Source organism: Thamnophis sirtalis, unplaced genomic scaffold (assembly GCF_051295495.1).
Source record: "Thamnophis sirtalis isolate CommonGarterSnake01/CBP01778 unplaced genomic scaffold, rThaSir2_p1.2 scaffold_11, whole genome shotgun sequence".
Taxonomy (NCBI): Eukaryota; Metazoa; Chordata; class Lepidosauria; order Squamata; family Natricidae; genus Thamnophis; species Thamnophis sirtalis.
In genome coordinates, this window is record NW_028261391.1 from 58,736,548 (window position 1) to 58,750,533 (window position 13,986).

At 45.5% G+C, this 13,986-nt stretch overlaps 1 long non-coding RNA gene across 1 annotated transcript; it reads left to right on the forward strand.

Annotated features, from left to right (window-relative positions):
• Positions 1-4,292: 4,292 nt before the first annotated feature.
• On the forward strand, positions 4,293-13,781 carry LOC148043666 (uncharacterized). Its single transcript, XR_015698083.1, has 3 exons — positions 4,293-4,875; positions 12,157-12,212; positions 12,846-13,781. It is a non-coding gene; the product is annotated as an uncharacterized LOC148043666 (long non-coding RNA).
• Positions 13,782-13,986: the final 205 nt, after the last annotated feature.

Genomic DNA, 13,986 nt, shown 5'->3' on the forward strand with positions numbered 1-13,986 from the left:
GGTGGGAAACTAGCCGCTCCCAAAACCAACTGTTCCCACAAAGAGCGAGCCTTTCTCCGCTCCCTGGATTGATCTTTCTCTTTGTGGAAAAGTTGATCTCGTCAATGGGACATTCATAGTTTTTGCCTCCTGCAAGCATCTCCTACCACAAGGGCAGCGGGAGACTCCCATCCCACCACACCTGGTCACGGTTCCCCTTACTTTCTGCATGGGGCAAGCATCTTCTTCTCTCCCAACCCTGATTTAAATATTGTTCAAAATAGCAGATAAAATGCTCCCTAATTTCCCGGCGCCTCAGGAACATTAGGCGGACTAGCTTCGTTCGTGCCCCTAATCTGCTGCACCCCAGTGGCTGGGGAAAGATTAGCCTAGCAATCGCAGGGCTGATGTTTTTAAAATTTGCCCTACTTCCTCCCTTCCCCACGCTGGCAAATAGCCAGGATTCAGGGTTTTTGCTTCCCCTTCGCCTTTGGTGAAGCAGTTATCCGCGGGGATCAGCACCCCGCTCCTCTCCTCCTCCTCCTCCTCCTCCTCCTCCTCCTCCTCCTCCTCCTCCTCCTCCTCCTCCTCCTCCTCCTCCGGCTATCCCCACATGCAGCCCTCCTTGTTTTTCTTGCCCTCCCGGTGACGGAAAGCCAGCTAATATTTATAGCTCCGCTCTCTATTGCACTTGGCTGGACCTGACGTCAAGATGCAGGCCGGGGTGGGTGGGGGAGGAACCCACTTGATCCAGCCGGCTCCTGAAACTGATCTTGAAATGAGAGAACAGACTCTACACAATTCCCATGGCCTTGACATAAGGTACAGCGATAAATATACACCACTAATGAGCAATTACCATATAATCACCTTCCAATTAGTTCGCATAATGATGAATTAAACATTCTAGCCGGCTGGATTAGGTTTCTTACTTTGTATATTATTTACGAAGGCTAGCTTTTGCCTAGCACTAACTATCGAATTAGATAGGGAATTTTCAGCTAGGGTTATTATCCATTCACGGCATGGCCTCCTTTGGGCTTTAGAAAGCAGTATTATTATTATTATTATTATTATTATTATTATTATTATTATTATTATTATTATTATTATTAACCTGGGGTTGCCATCATTGTTGTTATTAAAAGAGCAGGGAACTTACTAAAAGGCATTGGCCATCACATTCTTGCCCCTTCGCCTCTTCTGCAAGCAGATAAAGGAAGGGGGGGGGAACGGGTCTTCCATTCCGAGGGGCTGAAACCCCAAAGCATCTCTTAGTTGCCTTATCCCCTTTGTAATAAGGAAGTGGCAAATAAATGGTCAAAACACAGAGATCTCTCCTAGTCCGTCCTTCTTTCAGTCCCAATTTGGGCTGGGATTCTTTTGATCGAAAAGTGTCATTCGACGTCTCAAAGGCCACGAGAGGGAAGAGAAAGCGCCTCACTCCCATTCCAGGCCTGCCAGTGTGTCTTTCCGGCTAATGATCCAATAACACACAAACACACACACAAAAGGCAACCTTTTTCTTTGAATTGGGAATGGAGAAACTCTCTTCCGAAGGGGACTGGCCTGCCGAATCGTCCCAGGGTTTGGATGCCCAGGAATCGGATGCCACGCCTGAGGTCCAGGGCAGGCATTTGGCTTGGATGTTTGGAAAAAAAACCGGGTTTATTCTCTTCACCTCATTCCCTTCTTCTCCACGCTGCCAAAAATCAATTCGGAATAAATTAGAAAAACTCAAGTTCTTCAACTTGAAGCGGGTAAGAACCTGGTGGCATTTCGATGTTGAATCTTCAGGGGGACACTTGCCTACATTTCCCACCCGCCCAGAGAGAAGCCTCACCCAAACGGGGATTCATTCTTTAAACTTCCGAAGCGCCAGGCTGGGGGGAATCTTAAGAACGGTCTCGTTTTGGGGAATTGGGGGGGGGGGGGAAGAGGTAGGCGGAAAGCGATGCAGCATAGCTGTCGCCTCGCCTGGAAAGCCTCAGTTGTCTTGGAAGTTCCTACTCCCATCATCTCCCTGCAAGCAGGCTAATGGGAGTCGTGGTTCCAGCTCTCTGGAGGGCACCAATTGGAGGCTGCTGAAAAAGGGGTACCCAAATGGAGCTTTGGATGCCTTCTATTCATCTCCCGGTGGGACCAATGGGGAGTGACCGCAGAGTTAAGTCAATCGAATTTGATTCGGTTTCACGGAGAGAGATGAACAGCGCAATCCTACGAAAGTCTCCTTAGAGGTAAGTAATCCCTGCTTTGGGATTACTCTTATTGGAAAGTAGGGTAAAACTTAGTAAGGAGACTAGAAGGGCACTCACCCTTTTCTCTTCCTGAATCCGCAGTGAGTCTCGGGAAACGGCGGGCAATTTAGAAATGTTTGTTCCTTCTGGGGTTTGATTGATGGGCTATTGTCACTGTCAAATACTTTCCAATACAACGCCCCCCCCCCCGTCTAAAAAGGAAGCCCTCTGCTTCTCTCTCTCCCTACCCCCCCCCCCGCCCCACTCCCCAGAGTTTTGTAGCCTCTTGTTAGATAAATTGAAGCGATCACGTTGCCACCAATACTACTTCGCCGTGTTATTTTCACGGTTGGGCCGGTTCTGAACATTATTATTGTAATATATAGGGAAAGTGTCTTCTTGTTAGGTGACCGGCCCCAATAATGCAGATTCCGAATAGAATGGGAGTTGGAGTCTGGAAAACGTCCTCCAATCCTCATACTGTAATCCGTAGGCGCGCATCACACACACAGACACAGACACACACACACACACACATACACAGACACTCACACATACACAAAACCAGGACGGTGCGAATCAGGCCGGTGCTTTACTTGGTCCGCAGAGCAGGGGAGAACTTCAAATGACAAAAGAATGGGCATAATACACGTTCAAGTGTCAAGCAATCGGGATCTGCTTTCAATTAAATTAGTTTATGGGAGAAAAAAAAACATATAGACAGGGGCGTAGGGAGATGTGATCTGAACTTAAAAAACTGAATGGGAATATTTGGACTAAAAAAAAAAAGTTCCTGATGGAAAAATGAGAAAAAACTTTGAAAGTTTGCTGGTACCTTTCAAATCGTCTTTAGGCGGTGAAGGGGAGGCGGGTTCTGAGACCCAAAGCCATTAAGCTGGGAACTGGCGGCTTGTATTCGAAAGCTCTCTGGAAGGAGACACCGCAGGGAATGAAAAGTGATGCAGGAATCCGGTTGAAAGCAATGGATGTTCCCAGCGATATGCCTTTTTAGAAAAAAAAACGGAGAGGGGAGGAGAGTAGGGAAAGGGAACTCCCAGCAGAACAGATCCACAAAAAGGCTTGTTACGAAACAGTTGGACTGAGGTTTCTATTCTGCTCTTGGATTTTAAGCAAAGGTGAGGCGCATTGCTCTCGCTCGCTCCCTCTTGCTCTCTCTCTTCCCTCCCTCCCTTCCTTCTCCCTCTCTCTTTCTCTCCCCCTCCTCTTTCTCTCCCTCCCCTTCCCTCCTCTCATTCTCTCTCTCCCCTCTCTCTTTCTCTCCCTCCTCTTCCCTCCTTTCCTCTCTCTTCCTTCTCCCTCTCTCTCTCCCTCCTTCTCTTTCTCTCCCTCCCCTCCCCTCCTCTCATTCTCTCTCTCCCCCTCCCCTCTCTTTTTCTCTCCCTCCCCTCTCTCTTTCTCTCCCTCCCCTTCCCTCCTCTCATTCTCTCTCTCCCCCTCCCCTCTCTTTTTCTCTCCCTCCCCTCTCTCTTTCTCTCCCTCCCCTTCCCTCCTCTCATTCTCTCTCTCCCCTCTCTCTTTCTCTCCCTCCTCTTCCCTCCTTTCCTCTCTCTTCCTTCTCCCTCTCTCTCTCCCTCCTTCTCTTTCTCTCCCTCCCCTCCCCTCCTCTCATTCTCTCTCTCCCCCTCCCCTCTCTTTTTCTCTCCCTCCCCTCTCTCTTTCTCTCCCTCCCCTTCCCTCCTCTCATTCTCTCTCTCCCCCTCCCCTCTTTTCTCTCCCTCCCCTCCCCCTTTCTCTCCCTCGTCTTCCCTCCTTTCCTCTCTCTTCCTTCTCCCTCTCTCTTTCTCTCCCTCCTTCTCTTTCTCTCCCTCCCCTTCCCTCCTCTCATTCTCTCTCTCCCCCTCCCCTCTTTTCTCTCCCTCCCCTCTCTTTTTCTCTCCCTCCCCTCTCTCTTTCTCTCCCTCCTCTTCCCTCCTTTCCTCTCTCTTCCTTCTCCCTCTCTCTTTCTCTCCCTCCTTTTTTTTCTCTCCCTCCACTTCCCCCTCTCTCCTCCCTCCCCCTCTCTCTTCCTTCTCTTTCTCTCCCTCCCTCTTTCTCTTTCTCTCTCTTCCCTTTCCTCCCTCCCCCACTCTCTCCTCCCTCTCTCTCTCTGATGTTGTTTCCCCCAAACGTAAACATCGCGGCTTTTATAATGTTCTTCTATAGGAAGAACCACCAATACCAACTCATCCTTTCCAATCTTTTCCAAGCTGAGGGCAAGATCCATGGAATTGAATGGGAGTCCTGGTTAAACGCCATTGGAGAGCAGCAGTTTCCTTTAACATTTGACAATAACTCCCACCACGACTTTTAAGGGGAGGGCTACAACGCTACCTCTCTCTTGGATTTGTAGGTGAAGCGGAAAAAGCGAAGGCAAGAAACCTGGAGCGCCCGAGGTACCGTAGGCGCAGAATGCTCCAGGCCGCCAGTAGGGGGCGTCTGCCGTGGAGGAGACGGATGATGTCATGCGCCTCGTGACGTCATCGTGCCATTGGAGTGAATTCGCGAATTCTGGCTTTCCCGTTGTTAGCCGGACGGCGGCAAGATGCTGCTGCTTGTATGAGACGTCCCTGCGCGCTCTCCAGGAAGCAAGCGCTGCGTCAGTCATCATGGCTGGGCTTCTTTTACGCGATAGGCTACCGGGCCGGTTACTATGATTCAGGTGAGATGGGAAGTCAGCAGCCTGCTTGCATTAGACTAGGGTCCCCAAACTTGGCAACCATAAGACTTGTGGACTTCAACTCCTAGAATTCTCCAGCCAGCCGCCGTTACCGGTAAATATCACCTCTGAGTGGCCCCAGAGTGGGGTGGGAATGGGGATTTTGCAGTATCCTTCCCCTAGAGTGTGGATTTTGCAGTATCCTTCCACTAGACTTTGCAGTATCCTCCTGGAGTGGGGATTTTGCAGTATCCTTCCCCTAGAATGGGGAGGGAATGGAGATTTTGCAGTATTCTTCCACTACAGTGGGGATTTTGCAGTTTCTTTCCCCTAGAGTGGGGAGGGAATGGAGATTTTGCAGTATCCTTCCCCTAGAGTGGGGATTTTGCAGTATCCTTCCCCTAGAGTGGGGGTTTTGCAGTATCCTCCTGGAGTGGGGATTTTGCAGTATCCTTCTCCTGGAGTGGGGAGGGAATGGAGATTTTGCAGTATCCTTCCCCTAGAGTGGGATTTTGCAGTTTCCTTCCCCTAGAGTGGGGATTTTACAGTATCCTTCTCCTGGAGTGGGGAGGGAATGGAGATTTTGCAGTATCCTTCCCCTAGAGTGGGGATTTTGCAGTATCCTTCCCCTAGAGTGGGGATTTTACAGTATCCTTCTCCTGGAGTGGGGAGGGAATGGAGATTTTGCAGTATCCTTCCCCTAGAGTGGGGATTTTGCAGTTTCCTTCCCCTAGAGTGGGGAGGGAATGGAGATTTTGCAGTATTTTTCCACTACAGTGGGGATTTTGCAGTATCCTTCCCCTAGAGGGGGGATTTTATAGTATCCTTCTCCTGGAGTTGGAGGAAATGGAGATTTTGCAATATCCTTCCCCTAGAGTGGGGATTTTGCAGTATCCTTCCCCTGCCATGCCCTCAGAACCGGTAGTAAAAAAATGGAATTTCACCATGGGGCCATGGCTCCAATCATGGTACCCCAGCCCTCATTTGGTCATGGTGAAGGCCAGGGCTGAGGCTCCCCAGGAGCACACGAAGGTGCCCCAAACTTCCCGACCACTTTCTTCTTCATCTTCACCATTGAACTGTTGGTTCAATTTGGTCAGGTCCGGTGAAGAAAATAACTTACCTAGATCCCAAAGGTGGCTTTTTTCAGGAGGCAACTGGACTTTCTTGTTTCTTTTGAAGACATTTCACTTCTCATCCAAGAAGCTTCTTCAGCTCTGACAGAAGAGTGGTGAATGGAAGGATTTATATTTCTTGCAAACAGCTGCTAAATCCTTCCAGGGAGCATTCTCCTATCAGAACTGAAGAAGCTTCTTGGATGAGAAGTGGAACGTCTTCAAAAGAAAACAAACAAGAAAGTCCAGTTGCCTGCTGAAAAAAAAACCTTTGGGACAACCATGACCTGGATGACTGAGAATCTCTACAGACTTTTAACCTTCCTAGACATTGAGAAGAATGGAATCTTTTTTGGCCTGGTCTCTCTTTTTCCTCCGTGCAGATCAATTCTAGCCCCATATACTCTCCTCCAAGCACCCCTCTAAAGAGCGGCCTCCCCTGGCTTGCAAGGCTTCTGAACATTGAAACATTGGTCCTGCCTGTTTCCTTCCCTACCCTTACAGCCCACTGCCGGCATATCTGCCTTTTTCCGAGAAATGTCATGGATGTCGAGAAATTCCTGGGAGCCGAGGAAGTGAATCCAGTGAGGTGTTGGCTGTGTTTAGGTCGAAAAAGAGGAGCCCAAAGCACCGTGGCTGTGGTTTTCATGACACGCTGAACCACAGGTTATCTACCAGGGGTCTCCAACCTTGGCAACTTTAAGACTTGTGTATTTCAACTCCCAAAATTCCCCAGTCAGTGAATTGTGCGAGCTGAAGTCCCCAAGTTTTAAAGTTGCCAAGTTGGAGACTCCTGGTCTAGACCGAGTGGATAGCCTTGTGTTCTGCAAATCTAGTTCTTGTGGCTAGATTAGATTACTGTGTTATTCCTACCAGCCCAGGAAACTGGATTGACTGAACCAGTTACCATCACTTGTGGAAACCAGCCTGAAACCAGCACTGAAATGGAAGCATTAACCAAAAAGCATTCCCAATCCAGCAAGCAGGAACTCCATGGCGTATCATTTACACTCAAACTCTGGGGAACAGAGGCTTTAGCCAGAGTGGCAAGCAGGGGACTCAGCCTCAGTTTTAAAACCCTTGGACCCCCAAAGTCAAAACAAAGTGCTGGGAGTGAATCTCCCCCTAGCTTTTGTCCATTGAAATGTATACAAGCATGGAAGCTGATGCAAACACTTCTACTGTATTAGCATTTGATTATATCTTAAAGGTAATTATTAAAGGAATAGGTTTATGGACTATCATAAAGCTAGTTACTTAAATATAAGTTTGTGCTTTAAGAATATTCACTTTATCGTTTGAAATCAACTGGAGGAATTACATTAGAGTTATTAGAACCGAGGTGGCGCAGTGGTTAAATGCAGCACTGCAGGCTACTTCAGCTGACTGCAGTTCTGCAGTTCGGCTGTTCAAATCTCACCGGCTCAGGGTTGACTCAGCCTTCCATCCTTCCGAGGTGGGTGAAATGAGGACCCAGACTGTGGGGGCAATATGCTGACTCTGTAAACCACTTAGAGAGGGCTGAAAGCCCTATGAAGCGGTATATAAGTCTAACTGCTATTGCTATTATATGCAGACAAATTTGCAGGGGACTAGTTTGGATAAAGTACAGAACTTGAATGTCACAGTCATATCCTCCTTTCACATGTTAGATGTTGAGTTTTTTTTTTTTAAGCTTATAAAGATCTCTGGGAATAAATTTTCAGAGCAAACCCAGGTTTAGATGTCAATTTAAGATGAGTTTTCCTTGCGGTATCCTAGCTTGACCCAAATAATTGCACTTAATTCTGGTTTGTTGAAAAAAAACCACGTCTGTTCTCTACTAATCCATACCAAAATCAGCTATACAAGTTGGCTACTTTAAGTTCCTTACAGAGTGCTTTGGAAGGCAGAAATCCTTCTTCACTAAAACCAGTGTAAGTTTTTAGTTTATCACTGGTAAGATGGTTTATGTCAGTCAGTTGCAACAATGCCATTTTACAAGGTAGTAAGTAGTGTGTTGCACCCATGCAACATTTCAGGAAACATGCCAATTATAAATCAGGAGAGTTTGGACTCCAGTTTAGCCTGAAAGTCGCTTTCAGCTCTTGTATTAGAAAATCAGTTAAAGCAACTGTTTCTCAAACTTGGCAACTTTAAGATTGTGGATTCCAACTCCCAGAATTCCCTAGCCAGCGTGAATTAAAACGTTTGTCCAGGAGTGGAGAACATGGTCACAAACACAATGAGGGCTAGAGCAGCAACTAAATAAGTTGAAATTAAATATATTTTATAACATTTCCTCCAATATATTTAATAACTCCCACATCTTAACATAGGGCTTTAGAAGCCATTCCAAAGCTGGAAGGAAGTTGTGTATGGCTCAAGGTGCAGTTGTATATCCCTCTTGTAAAGGTAATCTTATAGGCGTCAATCTCACTGAACTGCAGTCAGTGTAGGTAACTTCTACCTTCCAGGTAGGAGCCAGCTACCTAAGCTTCAGGATGGTATAAGAATGTCCACATGAGTTCTAATCTTCTAAAGTTTCCAAAATAGCAATAGCAGTTCGACTTATATACCACTTCATAGGGCTTTCAGCCCTCTCTAAGCGGTTTACAGAGTCAGCATATCGACCCCAACAACAATCCGGGTCCTCATTTTACCCACCTCGGAAGGATGGAAGGCTGAGTCAACCCTGAGCCGGTGAGATTTGAACAGCTGAACTGCAGAACTGCAGCCAGCTGAAGTAGCCTGCAGTGCTGCATTTAACCACTGCGCCACCTTGGCTCTGTATTACTCTTGACAGCACGCGCGGGTTCCAGTGGTGGGTTCCGGATCCCATTGCAACCAGTATGCTGCAGCGGGCCCCGGCGTCCACCACGTGAACAAGGACAGCCAGCACATGCATTTGTACTTACTGCCCGTGACACTCCAGCTGCTTGGCGGAGTGTTGCTCAGACGCTGTACACTCCGGGCATGTGCGCGAAAGCCCCGATCGGCTCAAATACCAGTAAGGAGAGCAGGCAGGTGGGTGGACCCTCTGGAGCACTGTATCGGAACGGTATCTGGGGCTCCCAGCAGGCACCAGTATGCCCATATTGGGGCATACCAGTTGTATCCCACCACTGGTGGGTTCCTACCGCTTTGGACCAGTTTGGCCGAACCACTATTGGTTTGGCAGCCTGGGTCGCTGGAACTGGCAGCAACCCAGGCCGGCCACGCCCCCGAACCAGTGCCACCATCTTGTTTTTCAATTCTGCGCATGCGCAGAACAATTTTAATTGTACTGTGCATGTGTGCACAGTGCGCATAAAGTGCACACACGCAGCACACACACACAAGCAAACCAGCAGTAGTGTCTGCTGGAACCCACCCCTGAAGAGCCGAGGTGGCGCAGTGGTTAGAGTGCAGTACTGCAGGCCACTTCAGCTGACTGCTATCTGCAGTTCGGCGGTTCAAATCTCACCGGCTCAAGGTTGACTCAGCCTTCCATCCTTCCGAGGTGGGTGAAATGAGGACCCGGATTGTTGTTGGGGGCAATATGCTGACTCTGAAAACCGCTTAGAGAGGGCTGAAAGACCTATGAAGCGGTATATAAGTCTAACGGCTATTGCTATTGCTAATTACATAATAGTGGAGGATGCATCAGTTAAAACAAGGTTAGGTTATTTGATTTTTCAATGGTCTTTTTGAAAATGAAATGGAAATGAAATTCATTCATAATACTGGAAAGAAGCCCAGTGCTTGAGAGTAGGTTGGGGTCCCCTCAGCTGTCAGCCAAGGGCACCCTGAATGCACTCAGATACATTCTTTCATGCACATTCTCAAAGCACCTAGAAGCCGTCTCTTCCTTAATTGGTGCCACAGATAATTATTGCCTTGTGTTCTAACTCACTGCTTTTCCTTTGATCAGCTTAAAAGTCTGCGAAGAATGAATGCAGGACTTTCATTCGTCATTAAGAGAGTGTCTTCTCCTCATGTAAAAATAAAATGAAAAACAGCCCAGCCAGGAAGGAAGGAAGGGGCTGTGCTTGTCTACGTACCAAGCATCTTCCTTTGGTCCACAACACCTCCAACCGAAAGCCACCGGTCTCCCTCTTGTTTGGGAAAGGCAGAAGCACAATAACATTGACTCAATGGAGAGATGCCACGTCAAAGCTGCCACCTTTTCCTTAATGGGGGGGGGGAGAGGCTGGGAGCAATTACTCACAGCTTCTGTTTGAATGAAGGAAGGGACTATTGGAAGGAGAGGGTGTATCTTCTCTTTCTCAGACTTAATTTGACTCATGGGAAATATGGACTGGGGGGGACTAGTTCTCCATCCTGACCCAGCCAAATCTAAGACAGAAATAGTTACCTCAAAGCAGCTCGGATCTTGGGAAAAACCAGATCAAAGAAATGCAGTTGTATCAAGGCACAATGTGGCTATTTGGATGGAACCTTTTGCAAACCAGGCCATATGTCTATAGGCAAGAAGATGTTTATGTATGCATGCATATGTGCCTGCTGAAGCTTCTCTTAATTCCTCCCCCTTAGCCATTGGCAAATGACTGTAATTATATGTTTCTATGGGGTGGGGGGGAACCAACACAAAAAAAAATGGCGTCAAATAATTTAAAGCAGTTCAAGTAGAAGGCCTGTCAATTCTTTAAGTAAATGATCCTGTGTTTATTCAGATGTTTCTCCCCATAATTGTTGTCTGGAGGGAAAAGCTCACAGGCTAAACCCAGCCAGTCTCCCAGGCTTAGGAGGAGACGTTGATTTGGGATTGATTTATTGAAACAGAGTGAAAGCAAAGAAGTGGGGTGGGGGGGATGGGGCATCTTTTTTTAAAAATTCCGCTAGGCTTAGGCAGTGCATGGGGCTTTTGCCAAAATGAAAAGGGAGGGAGGGCAGAGAGGGGAGCAAGGGATCTTCACTTCTGTGGAGTTGGCTTCAAACGGATCTCTCCCTGATTCATTGTTTGAACAGGTTGAAAGTCTGATAATGAGGTTTTGATGAATCCTGTACAAATAGCCTTCCTCCAAACCTGATTATCCTGTGCTGGTGTGGGGGAGGGGATTGGGAGACAAAAATTGGAGAAAGCTCCTGCAGAGAAGTTGAGTGTCTGTTTCTCTCCATCTCCCAAATATGTTACATATCTCATTTTTTTTTTTTAAAAAAACACAGAACTGAAATCTTCCAGCCAGAGTCTGGCATAGACGACAAACATTTTTAAAAGCTAAGAACATGCTAGGCACCAGAATTGAGCTTTCAGACTTTTACCCCAAACCTATTTATAGTTTCCTAAGTTTTCAGAATTTTAGTAGTATGTTATTTTTGTCGTTTGCGGGTGTGTGGCTTGGCTGCTTCTGTGGGTCTACGACAACTTGCCACAGCCAACGTATCACAAACAACTCACCAAGGGTCAACTCCCCATGGCCAACATGCTACCGGCCAACTTGACGCAGGGCAAGAGTTACACTAATATTAAAGAAATAGCGGAATGGAATAATTCAAGAAAATAATTTTAAAAATAATTTTAAATAATCAAATGGATTTGTTAATTGTCCCTTAGTCTCCCATGGTGAGTTGGCCATGGTGAATTATCTGGTGTCAAGTTAGCTGTGGTGAGCTGGCTACAACAAATTGGCCATGGTGAGTTGACCAGGATGAGTTGTCCGTGGCAAGTTGTCCCATTCTATGCTTCTGTGTCCAACGGTTGGAATCCTGGGAGCCTTTCTGATTTAATGGAAATCATGAGGGAACTGAATTATTTCCAATCTATTTTTTTGTCTGATCTTTTGCATACGTTTAGTCAAAAGGTCAGGGGTTTATGGCAGTGGGGGAGAGGAGCAAGGAGCCACGCAGAAGACTACATCATTAACTTCCTAGGCATCAATTATACTTACATAAGAACAACTCATCATTGATACTGTGTGTTGCAATCTAGATTCTGTTGAAATGAGATGATTCTGAGGGGAAAAAATGTGGACATTTATTACAGTATCCTCCCCAAAGCTAGCCAGAAACAAAATCTTTCTTGCTCCTCCACTATTAATTGTCCTGTGAATTCATGCCTGAGTTTACACAGGGAACGTGATTGACTGGCTGATGAGGTTTTACACAAAGGCCACATTTCTCTCCTCTGGTGGGGTAAGTCACAAACAAACAAAAAGAACTCACCACAGATTCTCTTTCTTTATTTCAGATGATTTACTTGCCACTTAAAAGAAGAGCTAGAATGGAGTTCAAGGCCTCTGACTGGTGGGTTTTGAAGACAGCATCGCCAAAAAAGCTCCTATCACAAAATGTTTGTAAACATTTTTGTAGAGCAGGTTGAAAGAGGGAGCAAGATTTCAAAGACAGCCCTGAAGCCTAGTTTCTGTTCAGTGATAATAGACAGAACCAGGAATCTTGTATTTCGAGTTCCTTTCAGTATATTGAAAGGTTGACTCAGCCTTCCATCCTTCCGAGGTGGGTGAAATGAGGACCCAGACTGTGGGGGCGATATGCTGACTCTGTAAACCGCTTAGAGAGGGCTGAAAGCCCTATGAAGCGGTATATAACTGCTATTGCTATTGCTATTGGTGCCAGTCTTTCATTTATATAAGCCATGTGTATTCATTCCATTCCATCCACTTGATATACCGAATTATATTGTTGGTAAAACTTCATGCCACTTTCAGCATCATTTTGAGTTCTGTTCTTATGAATGTAGAATTCTGCTTCACACGGGATCTCTTTTCCATACCTTTTCAAAGTGCATCTTTGATTGCATCAAGAGAAGTCAAACATGTAGACTGCAGTGAGCACTACTGAATTTCAACCCTAATCTGTCCAACCCGTCCAACCCCGAACAATGTGATTTTTATGCTTGGCTGTTTTTTTCTGTGTAAGGGTGCAGATTGGAGGGAAATTTGTAGGAAAATTGGATGAAGAAACCAAGACAATCGCCCATCAAAGAACAAAAAGTAATTCCGAAAAATGTAGGAAATGTCACCAGATACCTGGCTCATACTACCACATGTGGTGGACTTGCACTGAAGCTAAAAGATACTGGACTAAAATCCACATGTGGTTGGAGAAAATGACACACAAACAAATAGACTTTAAACCAGAGGTCTTTTTATTGGGGATCATACCAGAAACCTACAACAAAGACTTAAAATATCTGATTGTAAATGTGTTAACAGCAGCCAGAATTGTATTTGCAAAAAACTGGAAAAACGAAACAATACCAAAACAGGAAGAAGTTATCCGAAAAATAATGGACTCTGCTGAAATGAGTAAATTGACATTTGAAATTAGAGAGCAAGAGGATGAACAATTTTATAAAGTATGGGATTTGTTTTATCGGTGGCTAGGGGAAAAAAAAACTTTGGAAATGAAAAATGATATACTTATGCCTTAATTGAAAAAAGTAAATGATGATATAATTATGCTGTGAAATAATCTAATAATGACACAATGAAGTATTAATATAAGGTCTGGGGATATAATGTATAAGGTTAAGAACTTATTATAATGATATTTCGCTGCTGATAAGCAATTCTAATAGGGGAACAAATGAAAACTGGTCTATATAGGCAGCAATGCTTTGTTGAAAAATGAAGGAATAAGATCTCTGTTTGAAGGTATGAAATGCAAGGTTAACAATAACTAGAAGTATACTTTCTGGGGAAAAATAATGCTAATGTTAACTGAATATATATTGTAGAATGAAAATGAGGCCTTTAGTTATATTAGATGAAATAATTGAGACGGTAAATATTATTTGAAGATGCAGATGTTAAAACACTTGTAACCAAACGACATGCTGTATATGATGATGGTTTTTTTGTCTTTTTTGTCTCCCCCCTTTTTTAAAAAACCTAGGTTATTGTGGTGTCTATTAAATATACAACAGAGGGATGTGTATATGTAGTAGGATGCACCTGTGATCAAATGACATATTGTATGTGATGATGGGTTTTTTTTTCCTTTTTTTCTCTCTCTCCTTTTCCCTCTGTTTTTTCCCCCTATTGTTATGTGATGTTGT